This window comes from Taudactylus pleione, unplaced genomic scaffold (genome assembly GCF_031769625.1).
Source record: "Taudactylus pleione unplaced genomic scaffold, aTauple2 ptg000186l, whole genome shotgun sequence".
Taxonomy (NCBI): domain Eukaryota; kingdom Metazoa; phylum Chordata; class Amphibia; order Anura; family Myobatrachidae; genus Taudactylus; species Taudactylus pleione.
In genome coordinates, this window is record NW_028284588.1 from 3,426,035 (window position 1) to 3,434,103 (window position 8,069).

The 8,069-nt window shown below is 40.6% G+C and overlaps 1 pseudogene; it reads left to right on the forward strand.

Moving 5' to 3' along the window:
* The first annotated feature begins 2,665 nt into the window (after positions 1–2,665).
* LOC148519631 (5S ribosomal RNA) lies at positions 2,666–2,783 on the forward strand (annotated as a pseudogene).
* Positions 2,784–8,069: the final 5,286 nt, after the last annotated feature.

Genomic DNA, 8,069 nt, shown 5'->3' on the forward strand with positions numbered 1-8,069 from the left:
GACAAAAGTCCATAATGGGACCGAAATATTGGACTGCATTTTTAAACACTGGTATGTAAATGTAAACCAGGGACATGCTTAGGGTACTCAGACACTCAATGTCTCTCTCTTAATCAAACCCAGCAGACTACTGTTTGTTAAGTCTACCTTAAATTAAGATCTCCTTAATGAAATTGCTGCAGGGCAGGCCACTGGTGACTACTCCGATCTTCAAATTCTTTATACTGGTGCAGAAGTCATGTCAGCCTCAGTGCAGAGGAGAACCACAGATGAGTCAGTGCAGCCTGACAGTGTCAGCCTGTCACACTGCTACTAGACTGGCCATTTTTATGTAGGGCTAAGTGGCTAGTGTTCATTCCCTGATACTATAATGATCACCCGGGGTTGTGGCTTACGGCCAAAATTAGTCCCCAGAATTGTGGGGCACCTAATCAACTGCCCACTTAGCCCATACATAAAGACAGCCCTGTAGTTCAGTGATTCAAAAAGCCTGTACCCACTTTGTAACCATTGAACTATGTGGAATTGGGAATCCATAGTTAAAAGGATGCAACCAAATCAGAAGGAACCACAGCCAGAATACTTTTACAGAAAAAGTCAGAGTATTCTGGATGCCATCTTTGAGAAGACCACACTAACAAATTAATTGAACTGAGCTTGTAAGGAATGTATACATAATAAAACACTTGTTGCAATATGGTAGCACCTGCCTGAATAATGTACCAAGGACAAGACTTCTATTAAAAAAAAAATTCCACAATTTATTACATTCAATACATATACTCTTTAACCTGACTCACAACACTAAAAACATGTAATACACACAAGCTGGCTCTGTATCGCCCAGTTGTTACGCTGATAAAAACTAATGTTTAGTAAATATGTTGCACACTGGAATATGTGAGAGAATGTCCAAAAGCCACAGTCATTTGTTTAGTTCTTAGTGGATATATATCTCTCCACCAGAGATGTGTACAATGTAAGCTGTAGCTCTGGAATATTACCATGGTCCTGTACCAGCACACTGATGTATAGTAGGTTCATACTTCAGGGAGACCAGGGTGAAGATGATGCAGCGGCCACTTGCTAGTGCCCGGTCAATCCCTCCATGGCTGTTTGTTTGTCTGGTCTGCAGGGCTCACTTCAATAACCAAAGGTGCAAAGTGACCGGCTTTGGTGAGTTGGGTATCTTCCTCTATTCCAGCAATAGTAACCCTTTCATCAACTAGTTTCACTCAACATTGTGATCTTTTTCAAGAGTACTGCTCTCAGTGCTTTCGGTAGGGTATGGTCAGCCACAAGCACTGTGATCACATCCGATGTTACTTGATGTACCAATGGTTGCATACACTTCCTGAAGATGGATGTATCCTCTTAAGACAGGCTGCTGGGCATCTGCATACACAATACACAATGCAATGGCACGCCAAGACATAGTGGGCGTGCTAATGTCTTGCCATGCTGTCACCTTACTTCCCATATTTGCATACGCATCATGCGAGCGAATGCATCTAGCAAGTAGGTCTGGATGAGGTCCTAAGGACAGAGCAATGTGGGACACCAAGTGAATGTGATGAAGAATCATGGAAATTGGAGAATTGGCAGGAGATAGGAGTAAGAATGTTTGGAGAAACAGTGAAGTTCTAAGAGGAGAGAATACATTTGAAGTGACATTAGTAAGTGAATTATCAGGATATTCTGCAGTGTCATTCTATGGTGCGTGAACATTTTTGGAGGTAGCGAGTCAGTCTAGAGTGCCATGCTTAGAGAGCAGACCAGTGGCAAGTGATAGTAATTGCAGGGGCAACAGAGTCAAGGGTGGAAGTAAAAGTAGAGTTATACATGGAAGCAGTCTTGTCATCACAGTAAGGGTGGGGACCGAGGATATAAGTAAGGAGGAAAACAATGAGGGTAAAGGTCATGAAGGTTGCACTGAGTAAAAATAGCATAGGGAGAGGTAGTGATGGAATGGGGGAGAGCAGAGGTTGATAATTTGATCATCACAGAGATGTAAGGGAACATGGGTTCATTGTACCTGTTCAGCCGACAGCTGATTACCTGATCTGATAATCTTATATTTTAGATCAGTTTGCAATATACTGACAGATCATCAATTTGGTTAGCTTAACTTTGAGGTTGAATTTGTTATTTGATGAACTAATATAACTAGATACATGATGTTTCATTTTTTCATGCTGACTGGATGTAAATTTTTCTTGCTCTAACTTTAATATGTATTGATTAGATTTATGTGGGATATTTAACCCTATTATTCGTTACCCAGCATAAACAGGGTGTTGATATCCTCTGTGTTGAGTACATATGTATAGCTTAAGATACATTTGGGTGCTGCTCTCAATTAATTTTGGTTAACATACGCAGTCTTTTTACCAATGTTTTCTTTCTTCTTATATTTCTTAATACCATTTGATTTAGGATCTTTATCACATGTGCTGTACACCGATGTCATCCTCATTATTTTCAGTCATATTATCTACTATGTAATGTGTGCATCATTAGTAAGGTATGCTTTTGCACTCCTTCTTTTGAAATTTATCACCAATCAATTGGACGTTTCTGGTGTAAACAGTCCTACATTTTTTTCTTACAAGTGTATATCATGTGCATAGGGCAGATCCCCATTACTTTCAGTGACACCAATTAAACCTACAGTCATATTTTACTGACTATGCCCAAACCCGTCTGATCTTGGAAGCGATACGGTATAAGCCTGGTTAGTACTAGTATGGGAGACCATCTAGGAAGACCTGGTACTGTAGGATCAACATATCTGCACTGTTTCAATGGGGTTAATAGGACGGCACATGGTGTAACTTGTATACCAATATCTGTGGTATTTTTCTTCATTAAAATATATTCACTATTTTCCTTGTGTGATATGTGAATTGCAGAAATTGTCTCATTAAATATTTTCACCAATTTATTTATACTTGTCATTATTGGTACCTCTAAATATTATTTTTAATATATATATTAAAAGTTAAATTTTAAACTTAATATCTTTGAATATTTTTTCTAAGTGTGCCCCAACAAATAGCCTTACTTTTTTCTTTGTGTTTGAATATATACTGTTTTAGGCTGTGGGAGCACCAGCAACACTGAGTTATGATGATTTATATCTATAATTGCAATATGGTTGGTTATAATATTTTCTAATATTTTCTAATTTCGGTTCTGTGCGGTATCTCTCCTTTCTCCTTTACATGATAAAATCTGATATGTTCATGGAGTGGAGAAGGAAAGAAAGTGACTACTAGAGTGAAAAGAGGTGTGTTCCCAGTGGAAACTTTTAACACTATAGTAACACACATATACCAGTGAATATGGGTGTGATTGAGTAAAGAAACACAAAATTAGGTTAACATGATAATATAAGCAAACAGCAGATTATCAAAAGTCAAAAATATATATCTATAAGCAGTTAAAGTTTATACTCTGCTCTTAATCAGTTGTGTTCAGTGATTGATTCAGCAAAGAGTCCTGGGGAGCCCTCGTTTGCATATGGCCAGATAGACACGATGTCATCCTCATTATTTTATCAAAGAACATGCAGGATGTTCCAAGAAGGTGAGTCTAACATGTGTTGCATGTATGCACCTTTTATCCCCATCTAAAGCATAGTTTAGTAGGTGATGGCTCCCCAGTATGCATACAAGCTCCAGAATACATACATTAATGCTCTACTTTTATTAGCAGCATAGGGCATTATTGCCTCAATTATGTGTGTAAATAGAGAATAATACATATTAATTCACTTGTTTATCAATTTAGGCAATATGATGTGTTATTGTTAACTCTGTTCTATGCACTAAACATTCTTAACCTCAATAACATCTCTTTGCACACATTACATGCATGAAAAACACATATTTGAACAATGTCTACAAATAGGATATTTTGTTTTAAAGACAAGTACAAATGCAAAGCTTACACAGCTGAATATGGGGTACTGGTAACAATAATTTTAACTCTGCTGATCCCAGGGGAGATGGTCAATTGAGTGAGGTCAAGAGAGGAAGCAAGTGAGAGAAATCTAGAGGTAGCAAAATTCATGGGATTATTTATGGGAATATTAAATTCACCCAGGTTGAGACAGGGGAAGTCAAAGGTGAGAAAGTGGGAAAGCAAGGTGGCATAGTGGTTAAGGATGGTGGATGGGGAAATAGGGGGATTACAGATTACTACAACACAGAAATGCATAGGGTTGGAATAAATGAAATAGGGGTTTTCACAGAAGAAGGAGAGGGAGGGCTCAAGGGAATAAAGTTGTATTATGAGGAGAGAAATTAAGAGTTATAGCAGACTTAACCTTTGTTAACTCAATTTCTTCGAAGTCCATAGGATCCACAGGGATAACATGGGGTGTGTATGTTCGGAGAGATCCGGGCACCAACAGTTAAGCTTTAGCTCCCAGGATGCATTGGTCCATCTCCACATATACCCCACCCCAAGCCACAGGCAGATAGTTTTGTAAACAAGCCCAAGGCAGGAGCAGGAAAGAGGAGAAAGAAGAACATTACTCTCAAGAAACACTCTCCCAGAAGATGAAGGAATCAGTGGTCAAGAGAGAAAAAACCCATTGAAGCCAGGTGCATCAGGATGGGTGCCCTGTGGATCCTATGTACTTCAAAGAAATATAGTTAACAAAAGTAAGTCTACCTTAACTTTTAATTTATTCTTAATGTCCATAGGGGGATCCACGGGGATACCATGGGGATGTCCCAAAGCAGTTCCCATAAGGGTGGGGATGCTCCTGAGCAGAAAGGAGAATCTGACACCCAAAGGAAGCATCCTGAGAGGCAAAGGTATCAAAGGCGTAGAACCCGAGAAAGGTGTGTACGGAAGACCACATGGCTGCCTTGCACAATTGTTCAGCTGTAGCACCACATCAAATCGTTCATGAGGGTCCCACATACTGAGTAGAATGAGCTGTAATTCTGTTTGGAACATTAAGATCAGCTTGCATGTAGGCCTGAGAGATTGTCTTTTGGAACCATCAAGCCAGAGTCTGTTGTTAGCTAGCCAGCATAACTTGTGAAAGCCATGCAACACAAAAAGAGAATCTGATTTCCTCAAGGAATTTGTATGATACATGTAGATCCGAAGAGCACGAACCACATCCAAGGAAGCTTCACCTGCAGAAAGATCCAAGTACTGGGATGCTGGAACTACAATATCTTCATTTAAATGGAACCAGGATACCACATTAGAGTGGTACTCAGCCCTAGTATGGAGGAAATCTCTGTCTGGATATAAGACCAAAAATGGAGAGTGAAAGGAGAGCGCTTCCAAATCCAATACCTTGTGGGCAGAAGAGATAGTTAGTAGAAAGAGCATCTTGTCTGTCAGCTAATTGAGGTCTACTTAGTCCAGAGGTTCCAACAGAGGAGCCTGTAGAGCCCTGTGAACCAAGGACAAATCCCATAGAGCCACCAGAGGGACAAAAGGCGGTTGAATGTGGAGGACACCCTGAAAGAATGTTCTGACATCAGGAAGGGGAGCAATTCTTCACTGGAATCAGATTGACAGAGCAGAAACCTGAACTTTAAATGAAGCCAGGCAGAGACCAAGATCTAACCCAGCCTAGCCTCCAAGCAAGCACCCGGGAGACCTTAAAAATTGTAGGGACATAGCTACTGGGGGAGCACCATTGAGAGTAAAAGTGCCAAATTCTGTAATAGATGTGGGCTGAGGTAGGCTTACATGCCCTATAAATCTGGTAATCAAGATAGGGGTAGTGTCTCTGAACAAGTTTTTTAAACTGACATTTTTTAGCCAAAATACTCGGATTGTATGGCACTATATTATATATGTTATACAGAAAAGTTAGAAAATAAATTGGAATAAATTGAAATAAATGCCATCAACAAATAAAGTAGGTGGTGCTCCCCTAGATTTAGGTAATAGTTCAAAAAAGGAGAAGGAAAAGGTAACTCTTTTTGTTAGGGGCACAAACTTATTAAATCTGATAAAATTATTATTTAATGTGACATATATCAAATACAAAACATCTAGACAAAACACCATACACAATTGACAACGCATATATTATAGGTATCACACTATAAAACGAGATATCTAGAGGAATCCCGGATATCCTGGAAATAAATCCAATCACTCAGATAATTCCATACCAACCAGGGATTATCCTCTCAGTGTGATACACCATACTGTTAGTAACAGGGCAAAATATAAAAGCAAGATCATATCAAGTAAAGCATCAACTGGGAAATAAACAGACTAATGGATTAAAGTGGTATCAATGTCAAAGAATTAATTGTAAAGAAAAGTGTGGTTGAAAAGAACATTTCAAATAGAGGCATGAGATACTGCTGTTAATTCATTTGTCAATTGACATCAAATGATCTTAACGAGCTCCTGCGGGCCAGTACCGATGAGCAGGGCCGTAGAGAGCCTGGCCAGGTCCAGGTAAAGGAGGGGGCATGGCCTTATCATGGGAGACATGGCCAAGCCCCCTTGAAAAATAAAAGGAAAAATCACTTTTGCAGCGCTGTAAGCCCCCCAGCCCGGCACTAAGCAGGGGTGGCGCGATCAGTGTGATCGCTCCCCTCCACAGCCATAGGAGACTGCTCCGGCTGCTGCAGCAGCCACGAGCAGTCTCACACAGCAGCCCAGAGCAAACTGTGTGCTGAGCTGCTGTGAGGGAGGGGTGGTGATGCCAGCCCCGGGCCCCTCTAGCAAGTCCAGGCTCAGGTAAACTGTACCCACTCTCCCCTCTCTCAGCGGCCATGCCGATGAGAGTGCGAAGAAAGTATCAATCTAATAGAATCCACCTTTAGTCAGACATAACCCAAAATTGTGCATACTTCATACATTGCATAACCATTAATATAGAATACTTTACTGGTGGCTTCTCCGTATTACTTGCCAGGTGATTCTATTTACAGACCTAAAATATACAATCATGTATCCTTTAGTATCAAATACGATTCCAAGAGATAGCATAGGTTTCTTACCTTGTAATAGTATAATTTATATAAAGTCTCATGGAAAAACGGCATGCATATACAGGTACAATTTTGCAGCATGTTGTGATGGTATACCCTGTGTAATAATTCACGGGTGAATAGTATACGCATAAGTAGCAGGATATCACAGTGTGTAATGAATTATCATCTGACATGAAATCAGCAGATTACACATTAATAAAGAGCGCTGCAGTTATCCATTCCATGTACAGATGAACAGAGAACATACAGGCACTGATATGATTCCACAATCAAAATCATATTCTATAGCCAAACATAACAGTCTAACATAGAAGTCATAATAAGGTATCATAGTAGACTGTGTTACTAAATAGAACACATGGCCCTGTCTGTCTATATAATTCACAAATCCACCGTGTATTGCAAGTGGACTGCAATCTGTGAGAACAGGCCATTACCACATGGTTATTTCCATTGTCCTGAGGCCACTCGCAGTGGCTGTGTACAATGGAAAGGAATGACAGCATTACCTGGTGCTTCCGTATGAGAAATGTAAGTCACCTGTTACATGAACACTGCTGTGTGCACAGCGGGGGTAATGGAGCACAAGTGTCACAACTCTCGGATGGATTATGGATGCCGCCTGTATTTAGGGAGTTGACTAGACCTATACCTGGGTGCGGAGTCTAATGTGCCAGTGGTATTCACCAGGGACCCTTGTAAGAAGGTATGGACTTGGCTGCGTCCGACACACAAGTCGCGGCCCTCATGATAGGTTTCCTTATATAGGTGCTGGTAAATTCTGGAACACAATGTGGAGGAGACATATAGCGTAGTTGACAGGCTGGGTCAGAACCAAATGGACTAGAAGGCAAAATCGGGGGCCCCAAATGAAGCCAAGGTCAGAATCAGGTAACAGAGTATCACAGGAATGCTGGAGTATGGTGAATGAGGCTATGCTCTGGTACCTGTATGATGCCAGAGACTCCCTCTTATATGGAGAAGTCCAATTCTCGCACCAAACATGACTATACGTTTGGCACGCCTGGCCCTTTAAATTATTTTCAAGTCAGCACACGCACTCTTAGGAGAGCTGCG